We start from the raw sequence: 23903 nt of genomic DNA on the forward strand, positions 1-23903 counted from the left end.
TATCAAAATCATCTCCTAGCCAAATTTGATGAAAGTATGGTTGTAACTACTTGGAACAACTCTTTTTTAAAAAAGAAAAAGAAAAAAGACGAATTAAATTTCTAATATTTTTAGAATATAAAATAAATTTGAAACTATCAATTTTCACAGTACGGTTCCATAATTTGTGGGTAGTTGGTGAAAGTCTTTACCCATCATTTTTTCCATTTAAATTAATTATCAAACTTATCACCTATCTAAATTTGCAACACAAATTTCAAACATATTTTAAAAAAAAAAATTAAACACAAAATTATAACGTATTTTTTGAAAATTTAAAACTTCCAATTTTCATATTAATGGGATCCATAATTCATGGATAGCTAGTGAAAGTCTTTACTTAGCTTTTATTTTAATTTAAGTTAATTTTTATTCTTATATCGTAGCTATATTTGATGAAAATATGATTAAAATTACATGGAATTGTTCATTTCTTGATTATTATTTAAATAACGAATTTAAATTTTTGAATGTTTTAAAAATTGAAAGGAAATATATTTATTTTTTTAATTTGTTTTTAAAATATGTAATTTTTCGTAAATATTCCTCTTTCTTTAGATCTTTTAAAATTTGCCAAAATAAAATGTTTCTCCATAACTTAATGTAATTTTTAGAACTCAGAAACAAATCTTACACATTTAATATAAACTAACAAACAACAATAAAAAAAAAAACCACATAAGAAAATCTATATTACCCACATAAAACTTTTGTGGGTAATAAATCTTATCTCTTTACATATTATAAAGAAAAGAAAGTTTATGCAAATTATATATTATACGATTTACAATTTATCACTTATATTTATGTTTTACTTTATGAATTTTCAACATAACATTGATATATTTACCTGGACATTTAAAGAACGAATGAAGTGTGATAGTCCGACAAATACAAATCATCACATTATGGTGATGAAATGAAACTATCAATTTTATTCCTTTACCATTGCCAGTATAATCTTGAAATGATCCCGAATGAAAAATGATGATGTACTTTGTTGTATTTCTTTTATCATTTCAGTCATTGTATGTTCCTTCTTGATCTTCTTTTTCTTCTTCTTGATCTCCTTCGTCATCTTAATATTTCTTTTGTTGTCCACTTTAATCTTCATTGTTGTAATATCGATAACATCAACGTCGTCGTCATTATCATTGTAGTCGTTGTTGAAATCGTTGTCATATTAACGTTTTCAACATCATCCAATAAATAAATAAATTGCAAGCAGATATATGTCAACTTTCATTTATATTAATATAGAGAGATGGTACTATTATCTTCATTTATATGTAAATTAAATATAGTTAAATACATTTATTAACATATGAAAAGATAAATTTGTGAAATAGTAAGAGTTTATTTAGAATTCTATAAACATGAGTTTCTAGTTTTAATTAAGTTAATATTTTTTTTTCTTTTGAAAATATAATATCTTCAAATTCAAATACTTCTAATCTTTCAATTCAAAATTTCCATTATAGTTTCATCATTAACTGCATGTTAAAAAAAAATAAGATTAAAGAATTATAAATATGAAATATGCAGTAAGCAAAGAATCATAAATTATATGTAAATACATCAACACAATTTGATTTTAAAACAAAACATAAGATGAAAAAAAATTAAACTATTACATGCTTGGCATAGTTATCGAATATAGTCTTAAAAGTGTTTCTCCTTCTACAACTACATATATTCATCACATAAATGGCTTGATCGTAACTTCATCAATTGGTCATCTTCAACATCTAGAAATTCCAAAATAAAGTACAATTATTGATAATGTAAACCACATAAAACAAAAGAAAAAGATAATAATAAAAATAATAAAAATTACCTTTCCATGAATGGTAAGGATTATTATTGTTTTGAATTTCCTTTATTGAGATGCATTTTTTTTCTTGGAAAAACTAAAGAAAAGACTACCGTATTTAAATTTAGTGAGTTAATACGGTTGAGTTTGTTTGGGGAAGGAAGTTAAGTAAGTGGGTGAGGAATTTTAGGGATAATTATTTATAGTTGAAGTTTATTTTTATTTTTTTATAAAACAAATTTTTTTTTAAAAAAAAGAATAGATAATTAGATAGGTTTAGATTTCTTTACAATTTTGTATATCGCTTAAATATGCTTTAGTGTTATTTAAACGGTAAGTTGCAAAATGTATGTTTCTTAAAAAAAAATTGTTATTTATTTTTAAAGTTGAATTTAAATATTAAGTTCCAAAATAGATTTTTTTTAAAAGTAGTTTTATATTGTTATTTGTTTTTAAAATTGAATTTAAATGTTAAGTTTCAAAACCTTTTTTTTAAAAAATGTTTTATATTGTTCTTTGTTTTTAATATTGAATTTATTATTTAAATTAACTAAAACTATCAGTTTTAAAACTAAAATTTAAGAATAATTGTGGTAATGACACGTGACATTTTTTTTCTCTCCTATTATATATAGATAGATAGATAGATAGATTATTATTATTATTATTATATTGTTATTATCATTATTATTATTATTATTATTATTATTATTATCATTATTATTATTATATTAAATTGTACTTCAATTTTAAAATTGTATTTCAAAAAGAAAAATTTTAAATTCAAATTTAAAATAGGTTTCGTGGAAACTGATTCCTTTAAAATCCAAATTAAAAACAATAACCTTTATTTCTTTTTGGTTAATTTAAGATAGATAATTAAAACATTTTTAATTAATTTTTGAATTTTAAAATTGTTAAATTTGTTGTGATGTTGACATGTGTCATTCTAATTCTAATTATTGACATGAGTCTATATTTATTTATTTAATTATTGATTATTAAATATTTAAAAATATTTAAAATTCTGAAAATTTTGTGGTGTTGACATGTGTCATTTTTTCTTCTCCTTTTATATATAGATAGATTTGAAAGCAGAACATGATAACCAAAAAATTCATCACTCCCCTCTAATTCAAGCTGCTTACTCGAAACAATTTTCCCCAATTAAAAATGTCTATGCACTCTGCAGGCTGCAAGGAGTGATCCCCATATTCCCAAGACATTACCCTCAACACCCAACTGTTAAGAAAAATTATGAGCTTCATCCAAACGTCCAACTCTTCCTAACATGTCAACCACACAAGCATAGTGTTCTGCTGACGGCTGAATCCCGTATTCTTCACCCATCAGCTCAAATATTTGAAGGCTTGAATCAACCAATCTGGTGTAGCTACAAGTAGACAGGACTGCTACAAAGGTATCAATATATGGTTCTAAACTATTATGCCGCAAATAGTGGAACAATGTTAGAGCTTTCCTACCCATCCCATGAAGGCCATACTGTAGGAAAACAGAGTATTCTGGGGAATTTTTCTCTCTTGCATTCATCATTCTATCAAACCATCTATATACAAGCTAAAAGAAGCAAAAAGAAAGTTCTACCCTAACTAATTCACAGCTGTCCCTTTTCCTATTGGCTGTGACCATAACAAACTTTTATTCTCTAAAGATATTTACAAGATCTGGATAAGAGAAAATATAAGATGGGCTAAGGAGGAAAATTCTGAATGTGGCCCATAACATTAATTCCAAAACAAATGTCCATGAACTTGGGCCCAAACATTATGAATTAGATGATGCATCTTTGCATTTCTTCTTTGCAGGTGAGGATGGAGAATCATGTTCAACACCCCCCCTCAAGTTGGAAGGGTGTGGAAAAACCCCCAACTTGCCAAGTAAGTGATGATGGGGAAAGCCGTGAAGCGGTTTAGTGAAGATGTCAACCAGTTGAGACGTGGAAGGAAGGTAATGCAAAGAGATGAGACCAGCAAGAAATTGTTGCCTGACGAAATGACAATCAAGTTCCACGTGTTTGGTTCGCTCATGGAAAACTGGATTTTTAGCGATATGAATAGCAGCTTGACTATCTGAATGGAGAGGGATTGGAAGTGATGGAGAAACAGTGAGGTCTGATAACAAACGGACAAGCCAGGTGATTTCGGCAACAACCCGGCGCATTGATCGATATTCAGCTTCAGCAGATGAAAGGGAAATCAAAGGTTGTTTCTTTGATTTCCAGGAAATTGGAGTACCTCCAAAACTGATGAAATAACCACTGATAGAGCGACGAGTCTCTGGACATGAACCCCAATCAGAATCGCAGTAGGCTTGAAGGTCAAACACGGATGAAGATTTGATGAGAAGACCAAGGCCAGGGTTGCCAAGAAGATAACGAAGACAGTGAAGACCAGCCTGATAATGAGGCATGCGAGGAGATTGCATGTATTGACTGAGGTGTTGCACGGCAAAAGAAAGATCCGGTCGAGTATGAGTCAAAAAATTGAGCTTGCCGACAAGTCTTCGATAAATAAGCGGATCAGGAAGAATATCACCAACATCGGCACGAAGCTTGGTGGAAGGCTCCAAAGGAGAAACAACAGGTTTCTTGTCAAGACAATCAAACTCAGAAATGAGATTAGTGGTGAATTGTCTCTGAGTCACAATTAACCCCTGTTCTTCTCTGATCAATTCCAAACCAAGAAAATAATGAGCAAGGCCTAAATCTTTGATCTGAAACTCGGAATGAAGAAAAGATTTTAAGGAAGATATTTCATCCAGATCATCCCCAGTAACTAAAATGTCATCGACATAAACAGCGAGGATGCAAATACCAATAGATGTCGGTTTGAAGAATAATGAATAATCATTCAAAGAATGATGATAACCTTTGAATTGAAGAGCGGCAGTGAGCCTGGCATACCATTGACGAGAGGCCTGTTTTAACCCATAAAGAGACTTATTGAGTTTACAAACTAGATTAGAACCAGAAATCTGTAAACCAGCAGGGATCCTCATATAGACTTCCTCTTGTAAATTACCATGGAGGAAAGCATTGTTGACGTCCAATTGGAACAAATCCCAACCCTTTTTAATAGCAACAGCTAGTAGACATCTCACAGTAGTCATCTTGACCACAGGAGAAAAAGTCTCTGTATAATCAATGCCAGCCCTCTGAACATCACCCCGAATCACTAGACGAGCCTTATACCTTTCAATTGAACCATCTGCTTTATATTTTACTTTATAAACCCATTTAGAAGGTAATGCTCGTTTTCCGAGTGGTAAAGGAACCAAATCCCAAGTGTGATTGAGTTGCAAAGCCTCAAATTCCTTTGCCATAGCATCCTGCCAACAAGGGTGAAAAGAAGCAGTTGAAAAAGAAATGGGTTCAGGAATATGAGCAACAGAGTTTAAAAAAGATTGATTGGAGGGAGATAAGGCAGAAAAAGAAAGAATAGAAGGAGTGAGAGGAGCTGCAAAACAACTAGAAGTAACATTAATGAAAGAGACAGAATTACATATATAATCGGCGAGATGAATAGGAGGATGAGAAGTCCTAGAGGAATGTCGAATGGGAGGAGGAGAAGAAAGAGATGGAGTGATGGTAGAGGGAGAAGGAGAGGAGGAGGAAAGAGGAATAGCGGAAGGAGGAGACGTGGGAGGAGGAACATGAGGTATAGCTGGCGGAATGGGATGAATATCTGGATGTAGAGGAGGAGGAACAGGAGGTGTATCTGACTGAATGGGATGAATATCTAGATGTGGAGGAGGAGGAGAAGGAAATAAAGTAGAAGGAACAGGTGAGGATGAAGAGATAGAAGGAAACGAAGGAGAGAAAGGAAAAAATGATTCATGAAACATAACATCCCTGGAGATAAAAATTCTTTTAGTAGTAAGATCTAAAAGCTTGTACCCTTTTTTATTGAAAGGATAGCCAATGAAGACACATTTGGAAGCTTTAGGGTCAAGTTTGGATCTAGAATGAGGTAAGGTACTAGCATAACACAGACAACCAAATGATTTAAGGAGATGATAGGAAGGTGGTGACTGAAAAAGTATCTCATAAGGTGACTTGAAAGTGAGGACCCTTGAAGGAAATCGGTTGATTAAATAAGTGGCTGTTAAAAGACATTCCCCCCAATAAGATAAAGGAAGATGAGACTGAAAAAGTAAAGCCCGACAAGTTTCCAAAAGGTGTCGATGCTTTCGTTCAACAACTCCATTTTGTTGTGGTGTGTAGACACATGTTGTTTGGTGAATTATTCCATGAGAAGAAAGGAAATCAGAATTGGATAAACTAGAGCCTAGTTCTTTGGCATTATCAGATCTGATAATTTTAACTTTCTTCTGAAATTGTCTTTCAACAAGAGTTAGAAATTGTTTGAGAACATGGAAAGCGTTACTCTTGGTTTTAAGTAAATAGGACCAAGTTCCCCTACTATAATCATCCACAATGGTGAGAAAGTATCGAAAGCCATCATGGGTAGGAACTTTGTAGGGACCCCAAGTATCCACATGAATCAAGTCAAAAATTGCATGAGTGGAAATAGTGCTAGAAGTAAAAGGCAATTTAGATTGTCTAGCTTGAGCACAAACATCACACGGAAAAGGTAAAGTAGACAATGAAAAAGTAAAAGGGGAATTGGAAATATTCTTCATATTAGAAAGAGGCAAATGCCCTAATCTTTGATGCCATAGGCTTACATCGTCATTGTTAAAAGTAGAGGAAACAGAAACGCCTAAACCACTAGAAGGAAAATGACAAACAGACTTAGACAAAGAACTACTAGCTGAAACAGGACAAGATGAGTCTGGAACCAAGCTGGACTGGATAGGTGCTGATTTGAAAATGTAAAGGCCATCGTGAACTTCACCAAGAACCAGTGGGCTCTTCATAGAAGGGCCCTGAAAAACAGCACCAGAAGAAGAGAACGTTAGCAAGCAGTGAAATTGAGAAGTTAATTTGTGAACAGAAAGAAGATTGAACTTAAAATCAGGAACAAAAAGAACATTATCAATCACAAGATCAGGCAGAATATGCACACTCCCTTTATGTGTCACTTTGAGTTTGTGAGAATTTGGCAGATTAACATACAGAACAGTAGGCAGATGAGTCACATTAGACAAGAGTGAATAATCAAAAGTCATGTGGTCGGATGCCCCTGAATCTAGTATCCAAGAATTAGAAGTGAGGTGAGAAGAAAAAGAGTAGAAACTAGGATTGAAATGAGGCGTAAAAATACCAGCACAATTGGCAGATGCATTAACATCAGGAGATTGATCACTTTGCACATTACTAGTGCTATGAGCAGCAAACTTTTCTTTCTTGGACTTGGTAAACTTAAAATTAGGAGGGAAACCAATCAACCTATAACATTTGGAAACCTCATGATTGGTTAACTTGTAGTAAGTGCAGAAGAGTCCAGTTTTGGGTTTGTCAACCTGAGTCCTGAACCTCCCATCCTGATTTCCTGAAAAATTTTAAGTATTGTTGAACCTTTGATTATGTCCAAACTGTTGATGTGACACCGAGAAAGCACCATGTGAAGGGCTAGATTCCATATGCACTTCTCTTTGCTTTTCATCTTGAATGAGCAAAGAGTATGCCTGACTGACTGAAGGCAGAGGATCCATCATAAGGATACTACTCTTAACGCTTGAGTAAGAGCTATTGAGTCCCATGAGGAACTGAATCAACCTCCCATCCTGATGAGACTTGATGGTTTTTATTTTTCCTCCACAAATACACGCACAAGAACAATGATCGAGGGTAATGAAAGCATCAAGCTCATCCCAGAGCTTCTTAATTCTAGTAAAATAACCCGCTATATCAGTGTTACCCTGTACTGCACCAGAGAGTTCTTTTTGAAGCTGATATAGTTGTGCACCATTGCATTGCCCAAACTTGGCTGATAGATCTTTCCATATTTCTTTTGCAGTTCTAGAGTAGAGGACAGATTCAGCAATGTCCTTTGAAAGAGAGTTGAGGATCCATGAAATGACCATGTCATTACATCTAGCCCAAAGCTTGTGAGTAGGATCGGAAGGCAGAGGCTCAGCTAGACTGCCATCGATCAGTCCAAGTTTGTTTTTGGCTGACAAGGCAATGACAAGAGCACGACTCCAGCCAGCATAACACTTACCATCGAATGGAGAATTGACCAACAGCATTCCAGGGGAATCAAAAGGATGAATATAGAAGGGACTGGCAGAGTCAATGATAGTGCTGGACTGAGTGCCTGGCTGGACTTCTGATGAAGAAGTATCAACCATTGCAAGGAGAAGAGAAAATCAAGATTAGATGAAAAAATGAGAGGGAAGAAACGGAGAAGAAGAGCACCTATTGCTCTGATACCATGTAGGAAAACAGAGTATTCTGGGGAATTTTTCTCTCTTGTATTCATCATTCTATCAAACCATCTATATACAAGCTAAAAGAAGCAAAAAGAAAGTTCTACCCTAACTAATTCACAGCTGTCCCTTTTCCTATTGGCTGTGACCATAACAAACTTTTATTCTCTAAAGATATTTACAAGATCTGGATAAGAGAAAATATAAGATGGGCTAAGGAGGAAAATTCTGAATGTGGCCCATAACATTAATTCCAAAACAAATGTCCATGAACTTGGGCCCAAACATTATGAATTAGATGATGCATCTTTGCATTTCTTCTTTGCAGGTGAGGATGGAGAATCATGTTCAACACATACCCCAAACTGATATTTGTATATGTCACAGAGTTCTTCTCAGAGATTTTAGAAAACACTTTCAGCATAATCAATGATTCCTGATTTTGAATACATGTCTACCAAAGCAGAAAAACATACACATTGTTCTCAAACAAAATGCGAATTGCAAAATAATGTAGCTGCTTGCCTATTGCTATACTTCTTGACTGTCTGCATGATGGGAGGATTAATGCTAAGGTCACAACATTGGGCTTCACATTCTGATCAAGCATCTCCTTGAAGACAACAAAGGATTGTTCAATTAATCCATTTTGAGTGTTTCCAACAATCATAGCATTCCACGTTGCTTGATCCTTATCATATCTGAAGTTCGACTGGAATATTGCTTGTTCTTCTCTAATCATATTAGATTTGGAATACAAGTCTATCAGGTAACTCTCCATCCCTTCAATTGAATATTGTGCTTCAGAAGATAAGCATGGGTCTGTTTACCAATTTCCCTGTCCCTAAGATTTGATGCCGCAACAAGCAGGATGGTAATTGTTATATCATCAATTGCAATCCATAGCTTTTTCATCTTATATACAATCATCAAAGCCTCATTATCCAGTTCGTTCTGTACCAAAGTAGACACCGTGGTGCTCCATGACACTATATCTCTTTCCTTCATTCCATTAAAAACTTTAAATGAATTGCCAACATTGTTACACCTAGATATCCTGTGAATCCCTGCATTTAATTATCAGACATGCATGTAGCTGTTAGGAAACTCCAAATACTGCAACTGTGAAGTTGCCATAAGAGCAGATACAAATATCAAATCATCAGTAGTAACATCATCCTCTGCTTCTACAGCTTCAAGAAAGAGATTAACTGCTTTAAAAGGAAAATTGTTCTGAATGTACCCGCTAATCATAGAGTTCCAGATCTCTGTATTTGTTTTACAAGTATTCTCAAATATTCTGGTCGCCAAATCAATGTAGCCAGGGTCACAATGGTAGCACTAACAACAAACAGATTTACATATGCATTACCCAATTTCACAAGAAATCCATACAGAACATCAACAACTCTAAATCCCTTATTTATGATATAAGAATTTCTTCGATCTTCAAAAAGATGACTTTGTAAGTTTCAGTATGAGTAATGATATTTTATTAATCGGCAGGAAAAACATTAGTAAAACTAACAATAGTTGGCTTAATGCCTAATCTCACCATCATAACAAAACACCTCACTACTTCCGAAAACCTCTTCCTTTTCACATACAATGAAAAAATAGTATTCCACGCAATAATATTTCTTTTACGCATAGTTCTAAACACCTTTTCAACTAAATCACAATCAGAACCATTATCCAATGTAAGACAAGTAGCAGAGTACATATTCAAGAAAGAATTACTAACAATCCTACTAGGATGAATCTCAGAATGCAGAATGTGGCAATGCACAACATTACCTACAAGAATCCGTTTGGTCTCCATGCAAGCCTTGATAACAGAGGAATAAGTATACTAATGATATATGGATGAACCCACATGTTTCAATCAAGAATAGAATGTAATTGCTTCATGGGGCATGTTATTACAAATAAACCCAATAATAATTGTGTTCCAAAGGACAATTGTTGGTTGAGGAATTGTATCGAATAGTTGGCGGGGGAGATGGGGTCAAACTAAAGTGAATTGTTCTGGGTTTTGGCTCTGTGAAACGACATTGTTGGTCGGTGAGGAGTAGAGAAGAGTAATTTGGGAGATGGGTTAAGCTCAAAGATGGAGCCTGTGAGAATGTTGAAGAAGACAATGTTTTGGTCTTACAAATACTCAACCATTTCAAAATTATGATCTTACAAATACTCATAAGTTGGAATTAAAACTTTGTATTATATTGGTGATGCAGTTAAGACCAAATACACATATGAAGATGTACTTTATCCACCTAGAAATATAATAATATATGAGATGTTTAGAAGCACACCAACGTGGTCATTGATAAATAAGAAATTTTAATATTTCAATTTAGTAAAAATGTAAGACGTGCAATAAATTGCAAGAAATGATATGAACATCAATTCAGATTATTAATGTCATCCTCAAGAACTGTACTGCCAACTCACATGTGTTCCTATTTTGTCCAAGAAGCCCCATTTCACCATTCTACATATGCTTTTGAATTCTGGTTTTGCATTTTAGGATAATTAGGTAATGAGACATATCCAGACTCGATGGCATTGATATCTTCAATTAATATATTATAGTGATCCTTAATATCATCAACTAATTTTCGAGGAAGTGCTTTGGTCATTTCCTCCAATTGATTGTTGTTACCCTCGTTGGTCGCAAAAGTATTCTCAAGGATTTTATCCTCCTCCTTAGTCCAGACGGAGTTATTGCATGTCCGATCGGTGTTCATTTTCTTTTAGATCTACAAGGAAAGCTCAAACATGAAAAAGTTAATCTCTTCAAGAGGATTCAGAAAATGGAGGAGTGTCAATAAATGTCACGACCCAAATTGAGTCATGAGTGGCACCCACACTTAACCTCCTAAGTGGGCGGACCAAGGAATCTAAACCCCAACATATACCAATAATTCAACTACGAATATCAACAATAATGCGGAAGCTCCAACACTTATTAAAGTAACCAATCAAATAATCTTCTAAAGTCTATTACATATTATCCCCAAAATCTGAAAGTTATCACATCAAGGACATCTAATCTTCAAATACTAAGTCTAAGAGTATTAAAGACAACAAAATAAATGAATAAAATAGTTTATGTCCGAAAACTAAGGACATCATGCCATGACCAAGAGAATCCAACACAAGCTCGAATAAATAGCTCACCCTTAAACCTAATATGTTGAGACTGGCTAGAGCTGAGGGCGAGTCAAATTTGCTGGTACACTCTCTGCACTCCATAAAAGGAAAACAAAGAAAAATACAAGTAGGCGTAACGACCCATTTGATCATTTCGAGTATTAGAGCTTTTATTGTATAAAATACTCTTCCGATAGATTTTAAATGGGTACTTTGGACTATTCGTAACTACAATTATGAATTTAGTAGGGTAGTTTTAATAATTATTTTAGTTGATGGTAAAAGGAGATAACATTAAAATTAGCACAAGTTACTTTTACCATTTTTATAGTTAGTCTTATATAATAATTAGGGAGTAAATATTTTGTAGAAAAAAATAAGGGTTTGTGGCGAGAAAGCAATACCTGCAACATCTGTCAAGAAGACCGATATCCAGGTAATTAGTATCAATTCTTCTATTGTGTTACATAAATTATAATGGATTAGAGTTGCAATTAGGCTTGTGCATGCGTTACAGATGGAAAGAATGTTAGAGTTATGTTGAAGTTAGGGACAAGGTCTGTACGTAATAATGACCTAATGATTACTAAGGAAACTGAGGTGAAATTGTTAGTATGTTTGAGGTTAATACATTAAAATATCATTATTTGGGTGCATTTTGTATTAGAGATTATCGGTAGATAAGGTAGTATATAATTGAACTGCCAGTGCCAATAGAAAAGGATATGATCTGTAAAAAATTGTTACTCCTATTAATTAGTGGAAGAGAGATTATCATTAAATAATAGGTGACACTGAAATTGAGGATTACGAGCACATATCTATACATAAAAATTTATAGAGTAAAGTTGCAAATTAATTTTGCATTCACGTGATTCTTGATTGGAAAGTTCGGGATTAAAGTTATGCTAATTGCAAGAATTAAGACTTACTCTTAGGCTTGAACTTTAGGAAATTGATTATAGAATTAGTGGAATTTTTGGGTATAGATTGGACATAGAATAGGATGAGTGTTTATAGTCTTGTTAACTTACAAATTATGCACATATATTTTATAGATTGGAAAGGTTCAGAGGCATTGAGGAAGGGAAAAGCATTGGAGAAGTAGTTTGCTTGACTTCGGTTCTTCGGTGGAGGTAGGTTATGGTTTGTTTTATTTGATAGATAAACTCTTAATAGCGATTGATATGCGTTGAATGATATTGTGAAGTTCTCTATGTACTTGACTGTGTGATTATGTGGCTTGGTTGTGTGGTTTGTGATTGGTCTAAAATCCTGAGACCGTGAGATTTATAATTTGAAAACCTCTCTATTGAAGTTATGCCTTGAATAAAGAGGGGTTGATGTAATATTATTAATGAACTGAAAAGTAGTGATAATAAATGATAAATTAATAATATTATTGGATCGGAGTGTCACGTTCCGACACGGTATTATTGGATCGGAGTGTCACATTCCGACACGGTAACCTTAAAGGAAAAAGATATTGAATTAACTTAATGTACTCAATCTCAATGAACGCATTTCACAAACGAGTGTGATGTAGAGGCATGTGTCCTCGTGTGTGTGCTTGATATTGTGACTGATTACGTACTTGTTTCAACTGTTACTTGTTCATGTTGTGGTTTCTTATCACCTGCTAAGTGCTATAGTTGACATTATACTATTATTCATTGTATATTAGTTTCTATTTTGGGTTGGCCGATGATACCTACTCAGTACGTGTTCCTTGTACTGAACCCTACTTGTGTTTTCTTCGTTTTTCTTTTGTGGAGTGCAGCAAGTGTACCATCGACTTCAACTCGCCCTCAGCTCTAGCCAATCTCCAGCACATCAGATTTCAGGGTGAGCTATTCCTTCTAGCTCGTGCTGGATTCTCTCAGTTATGGTTTGATGTCCTTGAATTTTGGACATGGACCATCGTATTTACTTATTTTGGGGTCTCTAATACTTTTAGACTTGATATGTCAAGAACAAATGTCCTTGATGTGATGACTTTCAGATTTTGGGGATAATATGTAATAGACTTTAGAGATTTATTCGATTGGTTACTTTAATACGTTTTGGAGCTTTCGCATTATTGTTGTTATTCGTAGTTGAATTATTGGTATATGTTGGGGTTTAGATTCCTTGGTCCGCCCACTTAGGAGGTTAAGTGTGGGTGCTACTCATGACTCAATTTGGGTCGTGACAGTAGGGCTCAGTACGGGGCAACATGTACTGAGTAGGTATTATCGGCTAACCCAAAATAGAAATTAATATATAATGAATAATAGTATAAAGTCAACTATAGCACTTAGCAAGTGATAAGAAACCACAACATGAACAAGTGACAGTTGAAGCAAGTACGTAATCAATCACAATGTCAAGCACACACACGAGAACTCAAGCCTCCACATCACACTCGTTTGGGAAATGCGTTCATTGAGATTGACTACATTAAGTTAATTCAATATCTTTTTCCTTTAATGTTATCGTGTCGGAACGTGACACTCCGATCCAATTATACCGTGTAGGAACGTGACACTCCAATCCAATAATACCGTGTCGGAACGTGACACTCCGATCCAAAAATACTGTGTCGGAACGTGACACTCCGATCCAAAAATACTGTGTCAGAACGTGACACTCCGATCCAAAAATACCGTGTCAGAACGTGACACTCCGATCCAATAATATTATTAATTTATCATTTATTATCACCCGTTTTCAATTCATTAATAATATTACATCAAGCCTTCTTTATTCATGGCATCACTTCGATAGAGAGGTTTTCAGATTATAAATCTCACGGTCTCAGGATTTCAGACCAATCACAAACCACACAATCACACAGTCAAGTACATAGAGAACTTCACAATATCATTCAATGCTTATCAATCGCTATTAAGAGTTTATCTATCAAATAGAATAAACCATAACCTACCTCCACCGAAGAGCCGAAGTGAAAAAGCTACTTCTCCAATACCTTTCCTTTCCTCAATGCCTCTGAACCCTTCCAATCTATCAATTATATGTGCATAATTCGTAAGTTAACGAGTCTATAAAGACTCAAACTATAATCAATTTTCTAAAGTTCAAGCCTAAGGATTTTCTAAATTCTTCCTATTAGCATAATCTTTAATGAAATTTAAAAAAATACGAAATACCTAATATTTAATTACATATCTCAATACATCAAAATACAATTTATAATAAGATGAAGACATTTTAATGTTTCAAAGTTCAAGCCACTGGTTACGAAACCAGTGGCAATGAACACCTCTACCTATACACCCACACTTAATACTCCAATTCTTTACATGATTAATGTTATGGCCTAACTTTTCTCTCAGCATTCATCTAACATCAAATACTATACAAATGCACACTTCCATTTTATAATATAATATAATAATAATAGTAAATAATTAAAGTTGAGGCCACTGGTTATGAAACCAGTGACAGACTAACTAACAGCGATCCAAACCCAATTCAATTACAACGCCCAGAACCAAATTTGATAAACAATCATAGTACAACCTTAGTTGCTCCACATTAATGTTTGGTCTCCACCTTCCAATCACAATGCACCATTGATATTTAATTGACATCTTTATATAGCCATAGTGTTTTACAATATAATAATTATATGACAATACAATAAGATAATGACCACCAAATTACAAGTAACTCGATTCGGAGAACTAAGTAGATAAGCCAAATCATACCAAATTTGTCAGTTTAAGTTTACACTTCCATTAACATCATACGAATAATAATAATACTATATTCAAGCAACCATTAACATTGGCAGGGAATAGATTTCAATTGAAATTTGTTTACCTGCGATAGATCGTGTCGTTCTCTCCTCTAAGAGTTTGTGCCGCAATCAATTTGTGTTATGACTAAAAATTAATAAACTCATTAACTTATTTTCCTATATAGGTCAGACTTGGGGTATTAAAATCAATTATGGACTTGACCCATTAACCATCAACTAATATAAATTAATTATTTCATAAATATTCTCCAACTAATAAATTATTAAAACTACCCCATTAATTTTATAATTATAGTTACGAATAGTCCAAAATACTCATTTACAATCTATGGAAAGAGTCTTTTATGAAATAAAAAGTTCTTGTACTCAAAACGACCAAAATGGCCGTTACAATAGATACCAATTTACCCATCGTTAGTCCTCGAACGATCAAAGAAGACAGGGATATAAAAGGGTAGTTGTTTCAACGATTACTCCAAAATATTAGTCGCACTGTCTCATCTCAAAAGTATCAAACCAACCAACTGGAGATCTACACCTCCTCTCGTACAATCCCTCAAATGGGGCTATCTCAATACTCTAATGATAACTTTTGTTGTATGTAAGCTGAGCTAAGAACTAAATTATTCCCAAGTTGACTCTTCAACTGACAGATTCTTCTGCTAGACCTTGACACAACCATTAGGACAAATATTTTCTAACATAATCATGATAAAATCTTGAATCAATATTGGTTACAACCAGGAGTGAACCTGAACCAACCACCACACACTCGTAATGCGCAAACCATCGTAGATCTTGTCAAGATTACATCCTCACAACAAAATATTTCCTCGAGCTTAAGCTATAAAAATATGATCTTTAGACAACAAGTAATCATCTAGGAGAATCGAACTCATCTGATCCAAAGATGGAAATTTACAAGTAACCACCATTGAGTGATACTCCCAAGCATACAGAACCTCTAACAACATTGTCGAAATGCTAGATTAGTAGCTATTCTAGACAAATGTTAAGAATGACAAAACTAGACCCCATGGTCCCCACATTCAATCACACATAGCCAAAACATGATACCGATGATGAGATAAATCATAAGTCTATTGAAAAACTATACATTTTCATGGTAGCTCTCTTATAAATCCTCATAAACTAGCATACTTCAACTATCCCAAGCAACACAAAATCTTCCATAACTGGAATGACCAAGTCTAACCAAGGATGCCACCCTACCAGGAATACAATCACAGAATCGGTACACCCAATCCACTACTAAGGGTTCATCCATAGAAGCGAAAACACACACGAACGTAGAAAGTGAATCATACTTTAAACCACACCCAGAATGAAGAAGTTGGTCACATAAGAATGACCAAGGTCGAATAACTCTAGATACGTCCATATCAAACATTTTCATTCAACCGATGCTATCTCTTTGATTTTCTAGCTACCCACAATCACCAATTTAGTCCCTATTATAATCATACACATATTCGATATATCAAAACTCTACATACTTCTCACAGTACTCCATTGAAGCCAACACTCGTAATACTAACAAACATCATAACTACATCGTCCAGTTACCTTACTCTCAAACTATCACTCGTATAAAAGACTTCTTAGTAAACACATTGTCGCCTCTAAAAGTTTCAAACTATGACTCCCCTTTTTTCTATTTAAGCATCTCATGACAAATATGAGTCCCAAACAACGCTAATAGCACCAATTTAAAATTTGATAGCACCTTTCCATCGGGATAAAACTATTAAATCACACCCGACGTCAACTTCACACCACTTCCACATACCATGCTTTAGCTACCATTCTAAACTATCACATACCTCATGCCAACACTTAGGGAAATTCTTGGTCACTCAAATTACTCTGTATACTATAAGCTCAGAACCTCTATTCACCATCAAATGTTCATGTAACGCATCATAACATTCTATGTAGTCCCATCAATAGAGTAGTATTAATCCAACTCTAAATTCTCCATACCTCACTGTTTGCCACCCAAACCAAAATTCAATCTTTCTAAAAGTCGATGATAAACTCCTAGTAAGTCTGTACCGAACCAATTCACATCTCACAATCATATCTAAACTTATTGACAAAATTCAATACAACCTTCAACTTCACCCCAAGGGTTTATATGAGAGGTATTTTTCCTTCATTTTTTTTTCAAATTCTTTCCATGGTGCAACATTCTAAATATCTCGACCCTTCAATATATTAGACTCTTGTTTCCCTAGCTCGCTTACCGATCTCCTCCTTTTACCAAAAACCCATGACATTTTACTTCACACTCTAAATCAAAACTTTGAGGGAAACCCTTCCTTAGATCCTTTAAGAATCAAAAGTAACAAACTTTATGACTCCAATCATGTGTAAGTCCTTTCAAATGCTCGACACCCGATGCAATCGATCATTTATTACCTTACAAATTCATACCTTGAAAAAATATATCACTAGAAATGTAAGACTTATAATGAAAAATTTGAATTGTAAATCCAACTGTGTAACTCAATGCCCTTATCTATCTACATTTGCTTATACTTTGAAGACTTTTATGAATTCCTATATGTTAACTTATCATTGCTCGCCTATCCATCGATCTTATCATATCCTTCACTAAAAATTCAACCATACTCATTACTAAATTCAACACTACAACAGAACTTAGTATCACCCTCGAGCTGAACAACTGTATACTCCTTTCTTAAGTTTTATCCCAATAGCTTTTAACCAATCTGATGAACCTGTGACACTATTACCATAAAAGAGCAAAACAGATGAAATTACACATCTCTGAACCCAATTCTCAATCCCATTGAAGATACCTTTTAAGTCCTTGCAACCGGAGAAAATATTCTTACTCTCACCTCTTTCTGAAGGCTATACTCATCCCACTAATTTTTTTTCATTTTCATTATGACTCTAGCTCCTTTAAATTCTATTCGAACGGTGCCCCAACATCTCTCAAAATTTTCCATACAACCATGTTACTCACTAAATAGTAGAAAATACAACCTTAGATACTCATAAGTCATTATTACCATACAAAATTTATTTAACCAATAATATGCGTTCTATATTTGCATCTCAATCACAATCTATCACTAACTCGTATTACCATCATGTTCAGTAACCCCTTGTCATCATCACGAAGTCAACCTTTTCATTGACATGACACATCAACCTAGTTATATCAATCAAATCCAAAGGACTAACCCAAATTTTATGCACACTTTCTAACTAAAATCTTCAATTGCATTCACCCAAGTATACTCACTGACTTTCTTTATCCATAAGTTTGTCATTCTGGTATCAATCTACTCCTTTGGAGCTTAAGATAAAATCACTAGTCCTAGAACCCTCAAATTAGTCTTCGCTACCTAATGCATTAATACCGTACCATGGATCCACCACTAAAAACTTCCTTAAAACAATGCTTAACCCAAGCATTCGTAGTAACAAACTAGTTGGTTTCTCACATGTGAATGCAACACTGAATCTCATTATCTGAACATGTCATACAACTGATAACCCATTTAGTTGTTAATATTTCCAATTGACAATCAACATATTCATTTCCATATAACACTAGAACCACATTGTGAAAGTCTGTTAGATCCATCACACATCATACCTATCTAAATGATCTTACCCGAATAGCCCACACATTTCTACCCATTGAATAGCTGCAAAACACTACCAAATTTGTTCTGTCTTTAACCCAAGCAATTTGCATTCTTTCTTAGATCAGGTCAATAACAAAAGTAACACACTTCATAACTCTAATCAAGTAAGCATCAGTACTGTTCTACTAGTCGTATTGTGACCCTCTTTGGTATACACTCAATCTATAAAATTGTAGTAGAGATTCTGACCTCAATTGGCGCAACCTAATTTCATCATTTGCTAAAAAACCTATACATGTAACGAAAACTTTACTAATTGTATTTCTAAAGTAATGATGTTCATTTTCTAGCTGTCTGTTACGAAACTTCTTGCGTGTTGTCACATATCTAGATAAAGTACAAAATTTGACCTTTTAGGTTGCAACAAATATCTTCCGTTTCTCTGTATTCAGGAATCCATCTCTCCTCTTATCGCTCAAAGTTTGGGGTATATAATTGGATGAAGAAGCTAGAAAATGCTACCTTAAATCATAGGTAGTGCCTTTACTAATCGACACTCAACATGAGACTACCACCACATTTTACGTCTCTCCAAAACTAGTATGTCACAAACTCAACACTAAGACTCTCCACTCTATTCATTTTATGAAGCAGGTCAAAACAATCAACAATGAAAGCATAAGCATCTTCATAACCAATACGTATGAAGAAATAGGGTTTCAACTTTATGGAGTTAAATAAATAAAAATAAATAAAAAATCATGTTGATCACCAGTCATTATAGGCCCTGTAGTCAATCGAGAAAATATACCTATTTCCAAGGACACATTTTTTTTCCCTTTCTGGTGTTGCTATTTCAACTTCTAATACTCCAGTACTAACTATATGTGAAATAAAGTGAATAAGTTTAGATACCAATTTGTATCACCTAGATACCAATTGGATTCAAGTAGTAGCACGAAAGAAAGAAAGAATGAAGTTTTCCTAAAGTCTAAAAGTCTCTCGAAGAAAAGTAAAGGCGTCCCCATACCGTTCCGCAAGACTCTACTAGACTTGTCCTTGTGTAATGAGATCACCGACCCTAACGCTCTGATACCAAGTTAGTCACGACCCAAATTGAGTCATGAGTGGCACCCACACTTAACTTCCTAAGTGGGCGGACCAAGTAATCTAAACCCCAACATATACCAATAATTCAACTACGAATATCAACAATAACGCAGAAGCTCCAACACTTATTAAAGTAACCAATCAAATAATCTTCTAAAGTCTATTACATATTATCCCCAAAATGTGAAAGTCATCACATCAAGGACATCTAATCTTCAAATACTAAGTCTAAGAGTATTAAAGACAACAAAATAAATGAATAAAATAGTTTATCTCCGAAAACTAAGGACATCATGCCATGACCAAGAGAATCCAACACAAGCTCGAATAAATAGCTCACCCTTAAACCTAATATGCTGAGACTGGCTAGAGCTGAGGGCGAGTCAAATTCGCTGGTACACTCGCTGCACTCCATAAAAGGAAAACAAAGAAAAATACAAGTAGGGCTCAGTACGGGGCAACATGTACTGAGTAGGTATCATCGTCCAACCCAAAATAGAAACTAATATACAATGAATAATAGTATAAAGTCAACTATAACACTTAGCAAGTGATAAGAAACCACAACATGAACAAGTGACAGTTGAAGCAAGTACGTAATCAATCACAATGTCAAGCACACACACGAGGACTCACGCCTCCACATCACACTCGTTTGGGAAATGCGTTCATTGAGATTGAGTACATTAAGTTAATTCAATATCTTTTCCCTTTAATGTTATCGTGTCGGAACGTGACACTCCGATCCAATTATACCGTGTCGAAACGTGACACTCCGATCCAATAATACCGTGTCGGAACGTGACACTCCAATCCAAAAACACTGTGTCGGAACGTGACACTCCAATCCAAAAATACCGTGTCGGAACGTGACACTCCGATCCAATAATATTATTAATTTATAATTTATTATCACCAGTTTTAAATTCATTAATAATATTACATCAAGTCTTCTTTATTCAAGGCATCACTTCGATAGAGAGGTTTTCAGATTATAAATCTCACGGTCTCATGATTTTAGACCAATCACAAACCACACAACCAAGCCACACAATCACACAGTCAAGTACATAGAGAACTTCACAATATCATTTAATGCATATCAATCGCTATTAAGAGTTTATCTATCAAATAGAATAAACCATAACCTACCTCCACCGAAGAACCGAAGTGAAAAAGCTACTTCTCCAATACCTTTCCTTTCCTCAATGCCTCCGAACCCTTCCAATCTATCAATTATATGTGCATAATACATAAGTTAACGAGTCTATAAACACTCAAACTATAATCAATTTTCTAAAGTTCAAGCCTAAGGATTTTCTATATTCTTCCAATTAGCATAATCTATAATGAAATTTAAAATAATACGAGATACCTAATATTTAATTACATATCTCAATATATCAAAATATAATTTATAATAAGATGAAGACATTTTAATGTTTAAAAGTTCAAGCCACTGGTTACGAAACCAGTGGCAATGAACACCTCTACCTATACACCTACACTTAATACTCCAATTCTTTACATGATTAATGTTCTGGCCTAACTTTTCTCTCAGCATTCATCTAACATCAAATACTATACAAATGCACACTTCCACTTTATAATAGAATATAATAATAATAGTAAATAATTAAAGTTGAGGCCACTGGTTACGAAACCAGTGACAGATGAACTAACAGCGATCCAAACCCAATTCAATTAGAATGCCCAGAACCAAATTTGATAAACAATCATAGTACAACCTTAGTTGCTCCTCATTAATGTTTGGTCTCCACCTTCCAATCACAATGCATCATTAATATTCAATTGACATCCTTACAATAAGATAAGGACCACCAAATTACAAGTAACTCAATTCGGAGAACTAAGTAGATAAGCCAAAGCCTACCAAATTTGTTAGTTTAAGTTTACACTTCCATTAACATCATACGAATAATAATAATACTATATTCAAGCAACCATTAACATTGGCAGGGAATAGATTTCAATTGAAATTTGTTTACCTGCGATAGATCTTGTCGTTCTTTCTTCTAAGGGTTTGTGTCGCAATCAGTTTGTGTTATGACAAAAAATTAATAAACTCCTTAACTTATTTTCCTATATAGGTCAGACTTAGGGTATTAAAATCAATTATGGACTTGACCCATTAACCATCAACTAATATAAATTAATTATTTCATAAATATTCTCCAACTAATAAATCATTAAAACTACCTCATTAATTTTATAATTATAGTTACGAATAGTCCAAAATACTCATTTACAATCTATCGAAAGAGTCTTTTATGCAATATAAATTTCTAGTACTCAAAACGACCAAAATGGTCGTTACAATAAACGACCAAAATGGTCGTTACAATAAATGACCAAAAACTACAACAAATATCGGGAATCTAAAATAAGATTTTTTGCAACCTTTGACACTTTGTAATAAAAAATAATCTCGGCAAGGCACATTCTTTTAAATTAGTTATGGATACTAAGAAAAGTAATGAGTGACTGGGAAAAGAAACAAATATGACGATATATGTGGTATTTATGAGAGCATTTGCATTCTTTACCTTTTCTATCGGATTGAAGGTTTCATAATAAGAAAGTAGAGTAAAAAGAAAAAAACTATCCGTCTCAGGATTAGAAACTATTATATTATTGAGTATATACTTTTGTTTTTATTAGTCATGCAAAAAAGAAAGATCTATGGCCTTGTACCAGATAATGGGAAAGAAATCCTATCAATCGAACATTTGTTATCAAAAGAAAAGGAAAAACCCAAATTCCATTGTAACACAATCTAACCACTTAAAACTAGGGACTCTACTAATACAAAATATATCCTCGACAAGAAATCAAAAGGAAAGTTATACAAATTCTTGTTCTTCCTTTTTGAGAAACACTCAAAGCTCTACACATTGACTTCCAACAACGGAAACCATGTTAAAGAAGAGTCCGTTGAAAATGTTGACAAAATTTTTCTCTCTTGATATAGAAAAAAGATGAATCTCATTTTATTCAAGTAGGTCAGTAACACTTTGCATCTCTTCAGAATCTACACCAAAAAATATATATAAATCAACCATTTGTGATTGACTACACACTCTCTTGTGTTGTCATCACCTTTATACATCATGAAATAGCAAATTATTGATAATTTGGATGGAAGAGTTATAGAACCAGCAAACAACAACATACCAAGTGTAATCCCACCAAAGAGTCTATAGACCTTTACCCTACCTTAGGAGGCAAAGTGGTCATTTCTCATTGACCCTCAACTCAAGAAAAAGCATATCAAAGTAGATTGAAAAAGAAAAGTTTTACAGAACCCTAAGAAAAATCCTTAACGGAAAAGCCATGAAAGATCTTACTTTTTGCCTACAAAAACTAATCATATCTGTAAAAATTAACTTTCCTAAACACAATGCATGTTAAAAAAGACTATCAAAAATGTCTGCACAACTAGCAAAACATGATGATCACAAAGCACAGTTAAAGCAAACTTCTGAGTAAGCATTACTCAATGTGGAATAAGATTGTTGAATAATTTCATTCATATATTTCTATGTCATATACATCAATTTTTAAATACATAAGAGATTGTGGAATAGAATCACCTAAATCCCATGAAATCTCGAATTATACAAAATTATATATTTTACATTAAGAGAAAAATCAGAGCAATGATATTCTAGATTACCTAAATTATCCTTAGATCCTAGATGATCATATCTTGATATGAATAATATCTTTTCATCTTAGAGGATCATATCTTTGATGAAAAGAATATCTTCTTGGAAATCCTCTATTAGCCAACACTCCCCCTCAAGCGGGTGAATGGATATCCTCCATTCCTAGCTTGCTTATTAGATCTTGAAACACATTCTTTGGCAATCCTTTTGGTAAAACATCAGCCATCTGATCTTTTATAGATACAAATGGTGTACAAATCAGTCTGCTATCTAGTTTCTCCTTAATGAAGTGTCTGTCTACCTCAATATGCTTAGTGTCATCATGTTGTACA

At 33.9% G+C, this 23903-nt stretch overlaps 1 pseudogene; it reads right to left on the bottom strand.

Annotated features, from left to right (window-relative positions):
- LOC125839856 (pentatricopeptide repeat-containing protein At3g22150, chloroplastic-like) overlaps nucleotides 1–23903 on the bottom strand; it is a 53184-nt pseudogene that overhangs the window by 1345 nt on the left and 27936 nt on the right.

Source organism: Solanum verrucosum, unplaced genomic scaffold (genome assembly GCF_900185275.1).
Source record: "Solanum verrucosum unplaced genomic scaffold, falcon-dt-bn FXZP01000221.1, whole genome shotgun sequence".
Taxonomy (NCBI): domain Eukaryota; kingdom Viridiplantae; phylum Streptophyta; class Magnoliopsida; order Solanales; family Solanaceae; genus Solanum; species Solanum verrucosum.